Source organism: Carcharhinus amblyrhynchos, chromosome 1 (genome assembly GCF_965287045.1).
Source record: "Carcharhinus amblyrhynchos chromosome 1, sCarAmb.v2.hapA, whole genome shotgun sequence".
NCBI classification, from domain to species: Eukaryota; Metazoa; Chordata; class Chondrichthyes; order Carcharhiniformes; family Carcharhinidae; genus Carcharhinus; species Carcharhinus amblyrhynchos.
Genome location: NC_137324.1, coordinates 131,395,056 through 131,414,118, shown reverse-complemented (window position 1 = coordinate 131,414,118; position 19,063 = coordinate 131,395,056). Strand labels below are relative to the sequence as shown.

Sequence of the window (19,063 nt, the reverse complement as noted above, 5' to 3'; positions counted from 1 at the left end):
GAGGCAAAGCATCTAATCAGCTTAAGGTTCAAACAAAAATTCATAATTTCAAATACATAATAATATCAACAATTTAATTTTTGATGTCACACAATCATAAACATGCCAAATGAATTATTTGCTTCTATGACAACTATTCAAAAAGAATGGTAATACTTTTCAGAAAGCTTTAATAAGTGTCAGCAACTCTGCCTGAAGATTTTTAAATGAAGTAAATGCTTGAAGAGGAGAACCTGGTAAAACACCAGAAAGATTGAGATCTTGATGGTCAGTATACATTAAATAGCAGAATTTCTAAATGTCAGAATTTCAGACATAATGTATAATGTTTCAGGGAAAAAATGTTTTTTTAAGACAATCTTTATATTTTCAATTTAGCTTTAGCCCTGGAATTGAAATTAAAAGCACGCAAGTGGTTCTTTTTACATCAATACACTTGAAATTAGTTATGGTCAATGAGTGAAACAAAGTACAGCATACATCGTCCAAGTTTTCACAATTTCACTTTTAAAAATCATTATGACTCACCCGTTAAATGTTTCACTTTTGGTTTTGTATTCTGGATAAAAAGAGAACATTGTTGTACTAGCGAAATTAATTTCTCTACGTTCTTTGTATAAGGTGCAACATTTTTCTAAATAGCTATACTGCAGTTACGTATTTCTAACAGTTTAAACTTAATATACAAAACTGCACACCTATGCAAATTGCAAAAATGGCACAAAACAGATGTACCTATATATTCATCAAATAAAGACAGGTTGTTTTCTTTCATTCCAACTGTTTTATAGACACTACTTTGTGTCCCTCAAAATGCTCAAGTATTTTTAAAAAATTGTCAATGGTATGTTAGTAAAAACATTTCATTTCAAACATCTGACACAAAATCAGAAATTCCTCATGACAGATCCTGGTTTTAGTGAGTAGTGTCCAATGCAAATTGCAAATGAGACATGAGTCTATAATTAGCCAAAGTATTTATTTTAAAAATTATAAAGATATACAGAAAGACAACAGAAAAGCATCACATTTTAACCACTCATGATCACAGTGAGCTCTGGACTCAATAAATAAAGCATGAATGAATTTACTCTCCAACCAATATAGTATCAGCATTCCACAGGGACAGAATTTTAACTGAGAGGTTACCTGTACATTCCAATCAATAATAAAGACTAAACAGCCCAGTTACCCTTCCCAGTAGGCATCAAGACTTGTGCAATTCTCCTTCGCTCAGTGTAGAAAAGGATATTCAGATTTCCTTTTCCTAACCATTGCATGCTTCTCAGTAGGAATACGATTGCCACATCTAAACCCCTAGAAGCATCAAGATCAGCAAATAAGCAACCAGTCTCATTTTGCCTTTTTAGCAGCCATTGCATCAGGCTCAGTGTGAATCTGACTAACAGTCTACCCAGCATGCATTTCACCACATGAAGCATACTGACAGGTTATCTTATCACAACTAAAACCTCATTTGTGTGCTGTATGAAATATTTATCAATGCAGCAGTTCTTCCTAAACCAGTTATTGCAACCAGAAAGGAAATAACAATTCTAGTGTCAGATGTTGTATATTAGTCTTACATTTACAGGAGGATCAAAAATGTTTTTTAAAAAAACAGCTGTGCAAAGTACACACATAATGTAAAAATCCTCTTTTCATAAACAGAAGCGAGGATTTGCATTGCAATCTTGTCCGTCATATGCCCATAAGTCACAAAGAACTCCTTAGGGAGTCAAAAGCTGCAGTAGAAAATTGGACAGCTTGGGCAGCCCCTCTGTGCAAACATTGAAATCATTGTAAGAAGCAATCATTTTTATGCCACTTATAAGAGGACTTCAATTCCTGCAGAAGTACTCTTAATTCAAAACATCAAGATTAACTCTTTTTAAAACTATTTGCACACTACAAATGCAGCTACATTTTAAAAATAATTGGTTATGAAATGCTTTGCAAATTAAAGTTGTGAAAGGTGCTATATAAATGCAAACCTTCTTTTTACCTTGTAAATTTCATAGTTGACAGCCTAGCCATTAAAATTAAAATCTGGATTTTAAACAATATGATGCTCACAGCTTGGCTTCACAACAATTGAGAGATCATAGTGCATACCTTTTCAGTATGTGCATCTTTCTTTTTTACTGATTTGTATAGGGTTTGAGAGACTGAGAGGAAGAAACACATTTTTACTGATTTTTTTTCAGATTTGTTTTCAGATTGTGGTGTCCCAAAAATAGCCGATAGGCTAATTAGAGTCTAAGGCTGAAGATTTAACATGAAGTGGGCCAAGTGGTAGTTCAGCATCAATGGCTGATTTGGCTTTAGTTGTGCGCCTTTTCATCTTTCCTTTAAGGAAAAGTATCTATTGTAGAAGTGGTAATGCAAAGCAAAAAATTTATAACCATTTAATACTTTATCAAATACATTAAAGAAAAATTAAACCTTGTGAAATGTTGAATCATGTGATTGCAGTCAACGAGGGACAGCTAGAGCAGAACAAACTCCTATATACCGTGGATATTTCCTCCAAGACCAAGATTGTGGATGGCAACCATTTTAAAGCACAAGAAAATTTCAAGAAATGCTTTCCATTAACATTGCTAGTATTGCTATTATAAACTCAAGAAAGTATACATCCAAGTACGCCTTGGTGTTTGACATCACTGAGGGTGGAGGTGTTCATGCCACCTTCTCCTCCTTCCATTAAACAACTAATGTCCACTTCTTAACTGCATGTGCCAGAACTGCAAAAATTTGATCTGATCCATTGGTTGTGGGATCATTAGCTCTGTTCTGCTCAGCATGAGCGCAAGTCCTAGATTATGCATTTACCAGGTTGGTGTGCCACATTTTGGAGTACAAAAGTAGTAAATCTTGCTGCAATTTCAAGTGCTTTGATGAGAGCACGTTTGATCTGTGTTCTACCTCGTCACCTATATTTGCCTAAGGGAGTGCAATAAAGGTTCACTAGATTGTTCTTGGGATTAGAGAAATTACAGAGCTATCTTATGAAGAAAGATCAAGTAGAATTGGCTTAAACTTTGGAATTTAGAAGAGTAAGATGATCTCATCGAAATGTAAGATTCTGAGTGGATTTAGCAGTAGCGATATTGATGGGATGATTCCATTGACAGGAAGGTCTAGAAGTATGAGTCATTGCCTCAGGATAAAGGAACAGGATGGAAACAGAGCAATTTCTTCACTCAGGAGGTTGTGAATCTTTGGAATTCTCTACCCCCAGAGGGCTACGGATGCTCAGTCGTTGAATATATTCAAAGATAAATTTGACAAGGTTTTTTTTTAAACTCCAATAGAATCAAGGGATATAATGTTATGGCAGTAAAGTGGAGTTGAGATAGAGCATCAACCATGATCTTAATAAATGGTGGTGCAGGCTCAAAACTAGTATCCAGACTCCTGCCCCTATTTCCTATTTGCTGATAAAAAAAAAAGTTTGCAAGTTCTTCTTTCTTTCATCTTGTTTCATTCATCTTCAATTAGATACTAATATTTGAGCATTCATTCAACATAATAGTAGTTCGATAAGAAGTTTGGTGTCGATGCAATCACTCCAGCAATAATACTGAAATTCTGTGGATGAAGAAAGTTGAAATATCCCATGTCAGAAATAAAAACACACTTAAGGTGCTATAAGTTTGAAGGAATTTCAATAGCAGATATAAGCAGCGCTACATTAAATACTTAAAACAAGAGTCAGCAATGATAGTGACCTTAAAACCACCTAGGAGGAAGGGGAGACATGCCATTGAAATTTTTCACCTTGAACTTACAGGGACAGTTCACAATAATACCAGGGAACAATAATTTAGGGAGCATGAAAATAGTGCTGACTTGGTTGGCAAGTAGACTTGGATTAATAGAAACATTGTCATGGAGAATTAAAGGAGGCAGTGGTCTCGTGATATTGTTGGACTATTAATCCAGAAACACAGTTAATCATAGAATCCCTACAGTACAAAAGGAGGTCATTCGGCCCATCAAGCTTGCATCCACAACAATCACACCCAGACTCTTGATCCCGTAACCCCATCCATTTACCCCGCTAACCCCCCGACACTAAAGAACAATTTGGCATGGCCAATCCACCTATCACACACACATCTTTGAAGTGTGGGAGGAAACCTACGCAGCCACAGGGAGAATGTGCAAACTCCACACAGTCAGAATTGAACCTGGGTCTTTGTGCTGTGAGGCAGCAGTGCTAATTACTGTGCCATAATGTTCTGGGGACCCGGGTTCGAATCCCACCACGATAGATGGTGGAATATGAATTCAATTTAAAAAAATCTGGAATTAAGGATTAACTGATGACCACGAAACCATTGTTGATTGCTCACTAACGTTCTTTAAGGAAGGAAATCTGCCGTCCTTACTTGGTCTGGCTTATATATGACTCTCAACTGCCCTCAGGCAACAAGGAATGGGCAATACATACTGGCTAGCCAGTAACAACAATGTCCCACGAATGAATAAAAAATGACGCACCATGGAACAGTAAACTGCCAAGCTTCTGCCAAACAGAAAAATTAATTAATTAGCAGGTCATTGTTTCTGATATTGTTTTAAGGAAGAATGTTGACCAGGAGAACATATTGCTCTTCCTGTAATATTACATAAGATTCATTATGTGCATTTGAACAAGCAGATGATGCCCCATATAGCATACCAGAACATGGCACTTCGAACAATACAGTAACATCCAAGCCATGCACTGAAGTGCCAAGCTTTACTATATCCGTTAGTCCAGAATAGGGCTTCATTAAGGGGAGACAGTACTATCCAGTTGTGCTGGTCTGTCACCAATAAGGAAATTACAAACCACAGAAGAAATATATCCAATGCATTTCATGTTTAACTGGGCGTGCTGCTTTGGAATTGCTCTTCCATAACCAAATTTCTCCTTGTTTCAACAATTAGCAAAATAAAGTTGTCCTCCCAAGTTTACAGAAGCTATTTCCATTTGCCAAATGATAATTACACAACCTTCATAACTTTTCCCTTTGCAATGAAATGACTGTAAGATTCATCCGTTGGACTAAAGTCATCATGAGAAAAAAAATACTCAAATTCCAAAGGGCAGATGACTATGAAAATTTTTGAAATTATTAAGTAAGATGGTCAACAGAAGTATTCCTCACTAATAGGGAACAAAAGGAGTGACGGGGAGGTGGAAGCATAAGATTTTTCCATACCTCCGTTACCAGGTTAGCAGGGTGTTTCATGTTGATTTGCATCATGAATTCAGTCTGAAAATGCAATTTTTCCTCTTTGGTCCCCCTTTGCATCTTCCACACAACTCACCTTTTCATATAGTTTTGTGTCATTGAAAATATTACGTTTGGTCCTCAGGCCCAAATCATTGAAATGGATTATAATAGCTGGGCCCTTGCCATAACCCACTAATTCACAACCTGCTTACTTAAGAATGACCTGTTTATTTCTACTGCAATTTCTGTCCATTAACCAATTCTCAATCTGTGCCCGTTCATTACTGGTGTATTATGTGCACCAAATTTGCTTACTAACCTCAGCATGGAACTTTATCAAAGTCCTCTGAAAATCCACTGATGCTCCCTTCTGTATTCTGCATCCTTGTGGGTTTCCTCCAGGTGCTGTGGTTTCCTTCCACAGTCCTAAGATATACATGCTCAGTGAATTAGCCACGGTAAATGCATGGGGGTATAGAGATAGGACAGGGCGGTGGGTCTGGGTAAAATGCTCTTTGAAAGTCAATTGCATGCTTGATGGCTGAAGAGCCTCTTTCTGCACTGAAAAGTTTCAAAAAACCTTTAACAGGTTTGTCAAATGTAATTTTCCCTTCATAAATCCATATTGACTCTACCCAATCCATTCATTATTTCCTACCATTATTTTCTAAGTGCTGAGTTATCATTTTCTTTATGATAAATTCTAGCATTTTCCCTACTGATGTCAGACTCACCGGTGTGTAGTTCCCCATTTTCTCCTTCCCTCCTTTCTTAAACAGTGAAGTTACATTTGTTACCTTCTAATCTGCAGAAATAATTCCTAAATCTAGAGAATCTTGGAAGATTACCACTAACATGTCAACAATCTCTACAGTCACCTCTTCTAACACTTTTTGATATGGATCATCAGATCCTAGAGATCTACCAACTTTGTTGCATTAATGCAGTTTCCCAATCTACCACCACCAGTTTGTTCCTCGTGCCTTCATTCATCCTTTGTTTAGATTTAAGATCCTAGTTATGGATTGATCAACAATGCTTTCAAACTTAATACAACATTCTATCATATCACGGTTACTCACCCAAGGAGATTCTTTTACAAGGAGTTTATCAATTTACCCTTTCTCATTGCACAATATGGAGAGGATGGATTTTTTAAAAATATATTTTTTGGGAATATGGTGTTATTCTGTAAAGAAGATTAGGTGTGTATAATGATTTAATTAAACTGGAGAAAAATTACAACTTGTTTGGATGAGTTCAGGGGTAAAACAGGCAATGGTGCTAAATGCATACATTTATATTAGGAGGCCATGGTGAAGTGGATTCATATATATAGGGTATGTTTAGAAATTTGCATTAGGGAATGGATGGGGAGATTTTGTATAAGTGTTTTTAAACTGTAACTTTGAACTTGTGCGCTTAGGTTTTCTTTTCTTCCTGTTAATAAATCTTCCAATTTTAAAAATCACAGAAGTGTGAGTGGAATTCCATGTTCTTGAGATCAGTAGGTTTCTCCTAAAGATCCTACAAAAAAAAGGGTTATGGTCAGTAAGACAAATTTCCTTCTGGAATTTGGTTTGCTCAGCAAATAACATCTGGTATGGTTATACCAATACTAGATCTTCTAGCTAAGATCAAGTATAGTTTTGCTGTCCTGCATTTGATTGAAACCAATGAGGTAACACTGAGGCTTCATTTGAAGCAATTTTTTAAAATGGTATCTTGGCCTTTTGGCTAAGAGGCAAATGAGATCAAACACTGAAGGGGGTGCAATGCTGCTCCCATCAGCTTTGATCATGTAGACTAAGCCCAAGACAGGAAAAGGCTTGCCTGTCTGGTCAGCTTGGATCTGTAATGTCTGACTACCTGAGACTTTGAATTGAACCCTGATTGGATTTGATTGGATTCAGTTAGATACAGCTAAAAAAAAAACTAGATCTAAAATAGCCTGTTCTTCATTTGGTTCCCCAATATAGCATTCTAGACAACCACCTTGCATACATTCCAGGAATTCATCCTCCACAGGATGCTAATTAGGTTTACCCAGTCAATAATGTAGACTTTCGTCTCCACTATTACTGTATTGCACTTGTTACATGCACCTTTAACTTCATGATTTTTATTGTGCACTTACTATATTGCCACTACAGTTTGGTACCCTAAAAATGTCTATGAATGTTAGCTGCCCTTGTTGTTTCTTAACTCGACCCAAATTAATTCTACATCTCTATCTTCTGATCAAAGATTCATTCACACTAATATACATTAGTATAATCCTTATTATCTTTCACTAACAGTACTTACCCCAGCTCCTTTTCACCGATTCTTCCTAAATACTGAACACCCTTGAATATTCAGTTCTCAGCCTTGGCCACTTTGCAGCCACACCTTCAGAACGGCAACTAGATTATACCTTTTTATTTCTATTTGTGCCATCAGACAGTGGTTTTTTTAATTCTGTCCTTTTATTATTTTCACAACCTCTAGTTTAGTCTGCAGGGTGCAATCTTACATTTGTACACCCCACTCCTTCCTGCCACACATAGACCACTTTCCTTAGTACTGGTGCCAGTGGCCAACGAATCAAACTATTTTTACGACACCAATCTCAGACTCACATTTACCTTACTCCAATTTGCTTGTGGTTTAGGTTATAATCCAGAAATAATTACCTTTAAGGTTCCACTTTTAAATTTAGCCCCTAGCCACTTGCACTCTCCAGAACCACTTTTCCAGTCCTGCCAATGAAATATTATACTTAAAGTATCTTTTACAACAATCACTCAGGCCGCCTCTGACATTCAAATATATTTAACATTTTCTGGCTGCCAACGGCCATTGTAAGGTTGATTCAAGTCTGGCTAACGAAGGCAGGCTGCAATGTAACAGTACTCCAAAGATGATCTGAAAATGACATAACTTTCCAAACTTTTGTTGCATACTCAAAAAGCTGGTACAACTTAAAATGAAACTTCTCTTTGGGAGCATATATAGACGAAGAAATACGAAATGGATTTTGATCATAGATAACCCACAAAACCAGGAAGGAAATCTTTGGTGGAGAGGTAGCAGGTCAAAAACTGTAGGGTTCAACCTGCCTTTCAGACTGCTCTAGTGAATAAACTTTGAACCTCTGGTTTGACGTTCAGTGAAGTACTCCAGTGGATTCATATTGGCTCCAATCATTATATGGATTATGGGAGTCCATAAAACTTTCCAGTGTGGGCTACCATCCTATTAGCTGGTATACAATTTGCTGGAAGACTATGAATAAAAGGAAAAAAATTAAAATAGCCCCTTTTACCCAAAATGTAAATATATACAAATTCATACATCTCAAAGTTGGATTTCTCCAACTTTGAAGTAAATACACTTCATTTTTATTTTGTAATTTCAAGTGAGGTGGCATTTCCTTTCAATTATTCTAATCTATGTTTGAGCTACGGACAGGTATTTGTCCTCACTTGTCACTTCTGGGAAATCAAAGTCAGAGCTCCTGGATGATGGAATTAAAATGGAAGAGGAAACAAAAAAAAAAGACCTATGCTACACAATAGGAAATCACTCATTATGATCCCAGCTGATATTACCACTGGACAGTCTGATCCCACAGGGCAACTCTGGCTCAATAGATCATACCATTTTTTATCGTTTTAATGACGTGGATGAAGAGTCTTAGGATTGCCGATTAACTTTTAACAAAATAATAAAACATTTCTTAAACAAGATTAACTGTAAAACATTACTCCCTCATTCCTACTATATCTGCAGGGAAACGTAGATTTATAAGGACTCCACAAATTACAAAATATCTTAAATTTAATGTTCTTGGTAAGTGCACAGTCCATGTAAGCCAATAGGCCAGAAGTGGTTAGACACGCCATACTCTGAGACCAATCTGGTTCTTCAGCTGTCTCTTTAACTCAAAGGACTTTCTATACTTGTTACTTCGCTTCACCCAACAGAACCTTATTCAACTTTTCATTAATTGTCATCCTTAGAAATACTTTTTAGCCAACTCCCTGGGTTCTGGACTTTCTTTTGTTCATTTGGAGAGTCCTGGGTCCAGTGTAAAATTAAACTCAAAACCAACAGCCTTGGTTTCCCTTAAATGCTGTTTTATTTCATGCTGTAAACCTGTTAATTACAATATAATCTGATAATTACAAACCACTTTACAATCTGTAAAATGGTAGTCTTGTGGCAAAATGGATAGCATCCCTGCCTCTGAACCAGAAACCCCTAGTTCAAGTCCCACCTTAGGACTTGGTGGCCAAGGTGCATTCATAATATGGCCAAACAGATTGAGTGTCAACTTGCGAATCCTTCCAACACGCCAACGGCTGGTGCTAAGAGTGGGAGAGACTCCTGATCAGCTATGCTTGATGCGGAAATAGCACCCTTAAGTTGTAAATTGGCCATGCTAAATTGCCCTTTAGTGTCAGTGAGATTAGCAGGGTAAATATGTGGTGTTACAGGGATAGGATCTGGGTGGAATTGTTGTTGATGCAGGCTCAATGGGCCAAATGGCCTCCTTCTGCACTGTAGGGATTCTATGATTCTGCTTTAGTGCACTTCTAAATGCAAGAAGAGAATTGATTTTGGACAATTCAAAATGACTAAAACTCACACATATGCAGGTACCTTTGTTTAGCATGAAGCTAACTGAAGTTTTAATTGTTTCTTATGCAGAAACAAAATAAAACTTAAAGTTATATCTTGTTCGTAATACCACTCCCACATATACTAATATCAAAACTACCTGTTTCCTGACAGACTCAATATAAAAGGCACAAACACTCTTGCTGCCAACCCTCCAATTTACCGTTTACCTCCTTCAAATCAGAACTGCTCTTCTTGCCTCTCGTTGCTCATTTCCATCGCCGTGGTTTACAGCTGGAGCTCAGAAGAGGGAAGAGATGAGTGGGAGAGGTGGGGAATAGGTGGTTCAGCAAAAGAAAGAGTCCACAGCAAACATGAGGGTAAGAAAGCAAGAAAGTCCACAAGAGGAACGATTTTCAACAGCTGGTAGGGTGGGGGAGCAGAAGAGGCCTGGAGCAGGAGGGAAGATCAGAGTTGGGGTGGGTGGCAAGTGAGAGAGTTATTAAGCAGGATAGGCACTGAGCTGGAGACTCATGAACAGGAAGCAATTAAATAGTAAGCATATTTTGTTTATCTGCTTTATTTTTAATTTTATATTTTATTTATTTTACTTCATTTACCAATATAGGAATTTATCAATATAGCAATGTAAACTAATGATAGCTTACGTTTCAATGCTTTTGTCTGATGAGAAAGATCCTACAGAACTTAACTTCAGCTTTTACATTAGTTTTAATGGGGAAAAGTTGTACTTTTCAAAAACACAACTACAGCTTCAAGCATTAATATAGATTGGTTGCAGCATAAAATAATCCAAAAATATCTTCTATAGATATATTAATGGTAAAAGGTAAAAGTTAATGTACTGTATTAATAGAAGATGAGATGACGAAGTATTAAATTAGGATTTTGCATCGACATGCATCGAGGAAGCAAATTTTGCTGAAGCTTCAGTAAATGTAAAGATTGGGATACGCAATGAAATAAAAATTATTGAATAGGGCATACCAGAAAGATGAGCAATACTTAAAGTGATAAGTTATCCTAATAGACTGACTACACTTGTCCAATCCTCCTTATATACAGGATTGTGCCAGAGGATCAGAGCAGTGACGATGTTCAAACAAAAAGAGAGAAGGATAAACGTGGCAATTACAAGCCAATCAGTATAACAAGAGTGATGGGAAACCTTTGGAAACAATAATCCTGGAGAAATTTATCAGCTACTTAAGTATGGACTAACAAAGGAAAGTCAGCAGGGATGTGTTAAGGGCAAATCTTGTCTGGACTAACTTCAATTTTTTGGTGAAAACAGCAACGGTTGAAGGTATACGTATGATAAAATACTTCATACTAGGCTCATTAGCAAAACTGAAAATGGGAGAAAAGTGGTAGTTGCAGTTAGGATGCAAAATTGGCTGAAGTATACAAGAGTTGAGATGAATAGCTTTTTTTCAGACTGGAGGGTGTTACACAGCGGTTCAGCATTAGGACCACTGATGTGTTTAATATTCCTTAACGTCTTGCACCCGGGTCTACAGGGTACAATTTTGAAATTTGAGTGTGACATGAAACTATAGCCTGTGAGGAATAAAATAATAGATTTCAAAACCACATAGATAAGTTAGTGGAATGGCAAAAAAATGACTTGGATTTGTATAGCGTTTTTCATTGGACATCTCAAAATACTCGATAGCCAATGAAGTACTTCTGAAGTGCAGTCACAGCTATATTGCAGAAGAAATTCAACAGACAGAAACATGTGAGTTGATACATAAACAGTCACAAAAATAAGATAAATACCACAGTTTTAAAGAGTCTGAAAACACCGTAATTTTTCCTGTTAATGTACAAATCTTAGAATGCAACAGGACAGGTTTTCATAGTTAGTAAAACATACAGAGGTGAGTTTTTAAAAATAGACTTATAGCATACAAAAGCCAAATTATACTAAACCTAATAAAACACTAGTTCACAAGTCCAGATGGAACATTGTGTCCAATTCTATCACAACACTTTAGGAAAGACCTGACGAGTTGAGAGAGGGTACACAGAAGGTTTACTAAAACGTTCCAGGTATAAGAGATTATAGTAGTGTGGGTAAACCTGGAGAAGGTGAAGTATAGATTTCCTGGAGGCACCAAGATTATTAAGTGTTAAACTAGATTAAACTGTTTTCAACGGCTGAAGGGTCAATAACACAGACAGACGAAAGCACGAGATGCAAAATGATTTTTTAGAAACTTCATACCGAATTGAGTGGTTAGAATTTGGAATGTTCTGACTGATACAGAATTAACAGCAATTTTCTAAAGGAAATTGAAACTATCTACATTCTTCTTTAAATGAGTTGACAGATTTGATGAGTCAAATGACCAGCTTCTGTGTTTACTAATCTATGATTTTACAATATTGGTTACAGGGTAAGTTTTCTCTGCAATTGTTGTACTTGTCCACTTTTAAATGGGTTCTAGGTGAGAGAGAGCTTTACATTCTCATTTACTGGCACACAAATATGATGATCAAGGAAGAAAATATTCTCCTACAATATTAGCAATCTATTAAAGAAAAAAATCTAAAAAGTCAAATGACTGGAACTTGGAGATAAAGGGGGGAATTTATAGAAGCGCTACATAACATACAGCTTCATCAGTGATAACACAATTGTGGTTGCTGGGGTATCATTGCTTAGGTGGTCATCATCAAATATGTAACTTAGATTGGCATCACAATATGATTGCTTGAACAAAGTGTTAATGTAGAAGGTAACTCTTCCTGCCAATACACCTGTTTACCAAGAGCTCAAGTTCTTCATATTAATTTGCTCTGAAGCTCAGTAAATTCACTACTTGTGAACCGTCTTCATTTATAATCACAATTCTACATGCGAAATAATCTTCATATACATCACAAATCTCGGCATTACAAACAGATACTAGGCTGTTCAGTGAAATGCTGGTACTCAAAATTATCTTCAATGTGAGGTATTAAAACATGCTTTCCAATGTTAATTGCGCTGAAATAGATTTGAGCTATGGGTGGCATTTTGGAAAAACACCATCCTTTCAACTCTGGTGTCACATCTTGTGAAAGTGCAAGTAACCATGTATAAAACAAAATTGGAGCAGGGTTCAACACACAAACTAGTACGATGAGAATTCTTCCAAGACCAATATCCAGTGGATGATAGATCCATGCTGTCTAATTTTTCTTCACTGCCGAACAAGATGGCCCAGCCATTTTAAATTCACAACAGGCGTGTGTTGATGCTCTATCCACATTAAAAAGACTCAAAGCAATCAGGCGAAGAGTACTTTAAGCTTTTCACATTTCATATGTGCAATTCCAACTAGTGCCTGAAGCAGGAGCTAGTTAGCAAATTCTTTCAATATATAAATGATTTACTATCCATCTTAATAGAAAAACTTCACTTCATGATTATGATTCTGTATTTCTACTTAGTAACCTTTTTAGCATTACACTAGCTATTCTTCCCTATTTTTAATTAACCCTCATTAAATTCTTTACTGCAAGAGTCCATATGCTACAAATTCAACATATTTATGGAAGTAATCAGCGATACTGTAAAATTATAGTGGATTACATTATCTGATGTGATGAGGTTCTTTTTCCTCAAAGTATTTCTGCATAATTTCAATTAAAACCTAGCACAATGTTTATTTTCAATTTGCATTACTTGCTTTGTTTTATGTACATCAATTGACCAAAAAATCTCCTCAAAATCTTAAGTGTCACCACAAATTTATGATTTGAATTAGCAGAAAATCTATCCAATGCATTCAATTTAGAGTAACATCACATGCTCAATGAATTGACCCAAACCAAATATGTAAATTTGTCTGTTTCTCTTCCCAGAATTAATACTCTAAAATAATCAAGTTTTACTGTTTGAGCATGGTATATTATGGAAATATCATGGAGAAAGCAAGCATACATTTGATCTGTAGGGTATGCAATCAAAATGACCACACAGCAGTTAGATGAGTAGGATCCAGTTATCTCTACTGATGATTAACATAGAACAGTACAGCACAGCACAGGCCCTTTGACCCTCGATGTTGTGCCGAGCTATGTCCAAACCCAAGATCAAGCTATCCCACTCCCTATCATTCTGGTGTGTTTCATATGCCTATCCAATAACTGCTTGAAAGTTCCTAAAGTGTCTGACTCCACTATCACAGCAGGCCGTGCATTCCACACACCAACCAATCTACCTCGGATAACCCTCCTATATCTCACACCATGAACCTTATAGTTATGCCCCCTTGTAACAACGACATCACCTGAGGAAATACTCTCTGAACGTCCACCCTATCATCTTATAAACTTCTATTAAGTCGCCTCTTATCCTCCTCCGCTCTAAAGAGAAAAGCCCCAGCTCCCTCAACCTTTCCTCATAAGAACTACCCTCCAAACCAGGCAGCATCCTGGTAAATCTCCTATGCACTCTCTCCAATGCTTCCACATCCTTCTTATAGCGAGCTGACCAGAACTGCACACAATATTCCAAACGTGGTCTTACCAAGGTCCTGGATAGTTGCAGCATAACCCCACAACTTAAACTCAAACCCTCTGTTAATAAACGCTAATACGCTATAAGCCTTTTTCACAGCTCTATCCACTTGAATGGCAACCTTCAGAGATCTGTGATTGTCAAGAGTGTGTTCACTATCCCGAACAACCAAGCTGATTTGTCCATCATCTTGGATGTACTAGACAAATTAGTTCTGCACAGTTGAGTCAGCTATAAATGGCAATCTTCTCAATGCCACAGAGGGAACTGATTTGGGAAGTGTAAATGTCACACTTCTGCAACAGTGGATGATCCTCTTGGGTTGGGGCTCAGGGATTTTGATGATGCAGCATAGAGAGGACATTACGCTTGTATGGACTTTGACTGTTTTATAGTATGTCAGACATATAGAGCAGCATACAGAGATTCCAGCCCACTCACCATGTGATATTTGTAATTAATTGTGGTTTACATTGGGAGTCAAGGAATTAAGTGTTCCATTCAAATGCTCCATCATACTGTGATTTTGAAGATCAGCATTTCTTCCTGATCTTCACTTCAGCTGAGTTGACAAACCAGTTTCCTGAACAATTAAGTGACATAGATCTTTTGAAATATAAATACTTTTAATATATTTGCCAAATGAGATAAAATTAATACAGTACAAGCTTTAAATATTGTTCAGTTCGCATCTACATATTAATATCATTGCATCAACCACATAAAACAATAATTAAAAGATGCCAACTGTAATGTTAAATCAATAGCAGTGCTCAATACAATTTCAATATCAATACTGAAGAGTGATCTTGTGATTTTGTTGTTCAGCTGGCTTTCCTTCAAATTCATTACGGTAAGAAAAATTCCACAAGAGCACTCTTGCCAAAATTATGTAAACATTGCAATTTTTTGTAGAGATAATTTTAACCAGCTCAAGACTATGAAGATTCCTCAAAAGATCAATTGAAACAGTCAGGAACAATATTTGCCATTAAAATAAAGTCTGCTCATGGTATACTATCACATTTACTAAAAATCTCAAAACAAAATATAACAGAAAAATTACAAACACAGAAACAACACCCTCAGAATATATCCAAGAAGCATAAATTATACAAATCTAAAAGAACATTAACCAGAACACAGGATTTTTGTAAACCTTTGTACTACAGTCTAAAATCCAATTTCAGTTTTGAAACTAAATTTTCATTAAATACTGTAATCTACTTCATTCATTGGTAAAATAATTTAGTGCAAGTCATACCCTTGTGAAAAGAGCAAACAAGTCAGACAAAAGGAAAAATTAAAACTAGGCAAGGAAGCATGCTGGTATCAGGATGAAAATTTTGATAAATGTAACTTTATAACATTCTATATTTCTCAAATTGCATAATCCTTCTTTCCCTGTGGATAGTATACACAGACATGGAACACAAAACATGGAACACAAAAATACTTAACATTCTTGGCTGCTCCCCCAGTGCACTTAAATGAACTCCAAGGAAAATTATACTTTAGGATGCAGCAAATCAAGTCATATTGTAGAAGTGGAAGTCTTCCACTGTGAAAAGCTATAGCAGCAGACAAGTCAATGTTGCGAAAATCTGCAAAGTGAGACATACTTGACTTCAGACTTACTGCAGCAATCCAACTATATCATCCATAAAAATTAGTTTCAAAACTATTTTTAATAAGCTAAGATTAGAGATAAATGAACATTTGGACAGCATGTATTGACAAATCTTTGTCAGGAAAGGCCAACCGCTGTTCATATGGATGGGGGCAGTGAGCAGTGTCAGTTGGAGGGAGGCAGTGTTGAGGGATTGACAGAGCGAGAAATTTCAGAGGTTCAGGAAGCAGGATTAAGGGTGAAACCTGTATGAAAAACATAATGGGTATATGTAACACCGTAAAATTCGCTGAACTGAAGGCAGCTCCTGTATGAAAAAGAGGTGTGGTGTCGTTGGAGTTGCATCTCACCACCAGGTCTCCAGATTCACCTTGTTATGGACCCACACTGCAGCTAGGACAGGAAGGTCCCAAAACTCCAGCATAAAAAAAAGGCTATGCTTTTGAACACTGTCAGTACTTGCATTCCCACTCTGCCACTCACCAGAAGATCTGGGTCACGAACTCCTTTGCTCACTGTTGCTGCCAGATCAGTTGAATGTTTCCAGCATTTTGTTTTTATTGCTCAAATTGTAATAAATTGTTTACCTCAATTAAATACATACTTCCTGAAAAGAAGTGAAATACTAATTTATTCTTTATAAATTGAGTATTAATAATTTGTGTTTTAAGTCAATTTGCCTTTCTTGGGTTGTATAACAATGCTCGTTCTAACTGCAATTTCAACTGTTAAATTGAGAAATATATCTGCATACATCACCATCATTCTCAATACACTAAATATATTCCTAACCTTCCATGTCAATTTAAATAACTATTTTTAATTAATTGGATTGCAAATGCTAATAATACTCATTTGATTCAGGGAAAGCGTATCAGCTAAGGCTTAGTTTAGGAAACATAACTGCAGCGTTATCAGGTCAGGGTAAACTAATAAACAGGAAATAGATATTTCCTACAGGAGGCAGTTTCACTGATTTTAGATTAAGAGTGTGCCTTGCCACCTGACTTGCACACAAATGTAGCAGCAGTCTGAGGCCAAGAAGCGCTTCACTCCAATGCCAATCTCATAGCATCAATGCAAAGTTAAAAAGGCAAGATTAACGAAACACCTCCAAGAACATGTTGTTCTTTACAGGCAACAAGCTCTGCTAATGAACTCTTCCACTTCAAATAAATAATCTGCATTTTCACTTAGCTCAGTAGTAACATTTGTTTCTGAATCACATGGAGTGTTCATGGTGCACTCCAGAGATCTGAACACACAATTTAGTTTCAACACTTCAATACAGAACTGAGTACACTGCTCTGTCAGAGGTGCCATCACTCAGTATTTCCAACAATGCACACAGACCTGTTAATTCAGGTGAATATAAAGGAGTTTATGTCATGATTTAAATAAAGCAAGAGAATTAAGAACATAAGTAGGAAGAGTAAGCCATTAGCTCTCTCTCTCAAGCCTGCTCCATCATTGAAGATGATCATGGTACATCTGATCATACCCTCAATTTCATTACTCCACTTTCCTGCTTGCCTCCATAATTCTCAACTCCCAGTTTTATCAAAAATCCACCCAATGCAGCCTTGAATATATTCAATGACCCAGATTCTACTGCTGCTTACAGAATTCCAAGGAGTAATGGCCCTCAGAAGAACTCACCTCAGTTTTATACTGAAGACCCCTCACTCAAACTGTTGCCAGAATTCTACTGCCCCGCCTACCAGAGTCGGAGAGGGTGAGGGCAGACAACAGAAATTTCTATTGACTTCGGGTGGAGATTTCCAGTCTTGCTTGAGTGAGGGCATAAAATCCCACTCTGAATCTCCTCTCTCTAGATTCCCATCTAGGGATACCATCCTCTCAGCATCTCCCTTTTCAAGTCTTTCAGAATCTGAGTGTTTCAATCAGATCACTATTACCTGGTGTTCTGGCTTATACTTTTTCCTCAAACAACATAACTGGACAGATTAACTGTATATCTATCTTATTATCTGTGTGATTTTACGATGTGCAAATTTGGTTGTCACATTTGCTTGCATCATGTTAATTTTTTTTATATAATGAGCTCAGTGGCAAAGTGCTCAAAGTCCTTGAACATGTGATCTGCACTCTATAAACCAACAGGTTTAAATTCTTCAATTCTTCACTTTCGATATGCGTTAAAATTTTCAGAAAAGTAAATTCAGATTTGTCTGTTTTTAGACTTTTGTCAATTTGAATCTGTGGTTGTCCTTGATTCATTAAAAATATAGAAGGGAAACAAGAAGAAAGCCCAAAGAGAATGACAAAAAAACTGGGAGGTATAATAAAATCAAAAAATATTCTGTACACAAAGTCAAATAGTTAAAGGGAGCTGAAGGCCAGTGCAACAATACTATGGAAGGTGAAATCATGACAATAAACTAAATGGATTTGATCTTAACTTTTGATCTTAATTTTAGCTTGGAATCTACAGTAGCTTGTAGTTGGAATGATTGATGCAAGAGGAGCAAGTCATGCAATTAAGCAGCTATAGAGATACTGAAGTATTATTGAAAAGAATTGGTAAAATTCAAAGTGGGGGGGGAAAAAGTATTCATCCCAAAAAGTAAACATCTCGAAATATTGTACATGCAATAAACAGTGCTGCAAGTTGCATCGAGGAACGTAACAGTTTTGTTCTAAAAGGGAGACAGGGATAAAGTACTTCTGATGCCATACTACAACTTAAAATGAATATTCACATAGAAAGATTATGTTAATTAAGATCAGAATCATGAATTTACAAAACGCAAGCTGAGTCTAACAAAACAGTTCTGTGTATTCCTTTCGATAATGCAATCTACAATGTATGTTGCACATATGGATTTACACGATGCGTAAAATTTGTGCATATTGTATTAAGAAAGTCTGGCAGAATGGATAGAAATCAAGATAAAAAGGACAGGGTAGAAAATTATTTTTTTCCCACATGTTGGGATATAAACAATGATTTTCCCTGGGATACGGGGCTGAGGTCATTGAAAATGAGCAGTGTATAGAAACGATCTCGATTTAGCTCTATGAGATATATTTTGCCAAATA

At 36.6% G+C, this 19,063-nt stretch overlaps 1 protein-coding gene across 5 annotated transcripts in view; it reads right to left on the bottom strand.

Moving 5' to 3' along the window:
- fbxw7 (F-box and WD repeat domain containing 7) overlaps positions 1-19,063 on the bottom strand; it is a 361,222-nt gene that overhangs the window by 150,195 nt on the left and 191,964 nt on the right. The window contains exon 1 of one of the 5 annotated variants that reach the window (XM_080192774.1): positions 529-558. The exons of the other annotated variants lie outside the window; for them this stretch is intronic. The gene's annotated coding sequence lies outside the window, so the exon portion shown is untranslated. Of the gene's footprint in view, positions 1-528; positions 559-19,063 lie in introns of those variants that run through there. 5 annotated transcript variants of the gene reach the window in all.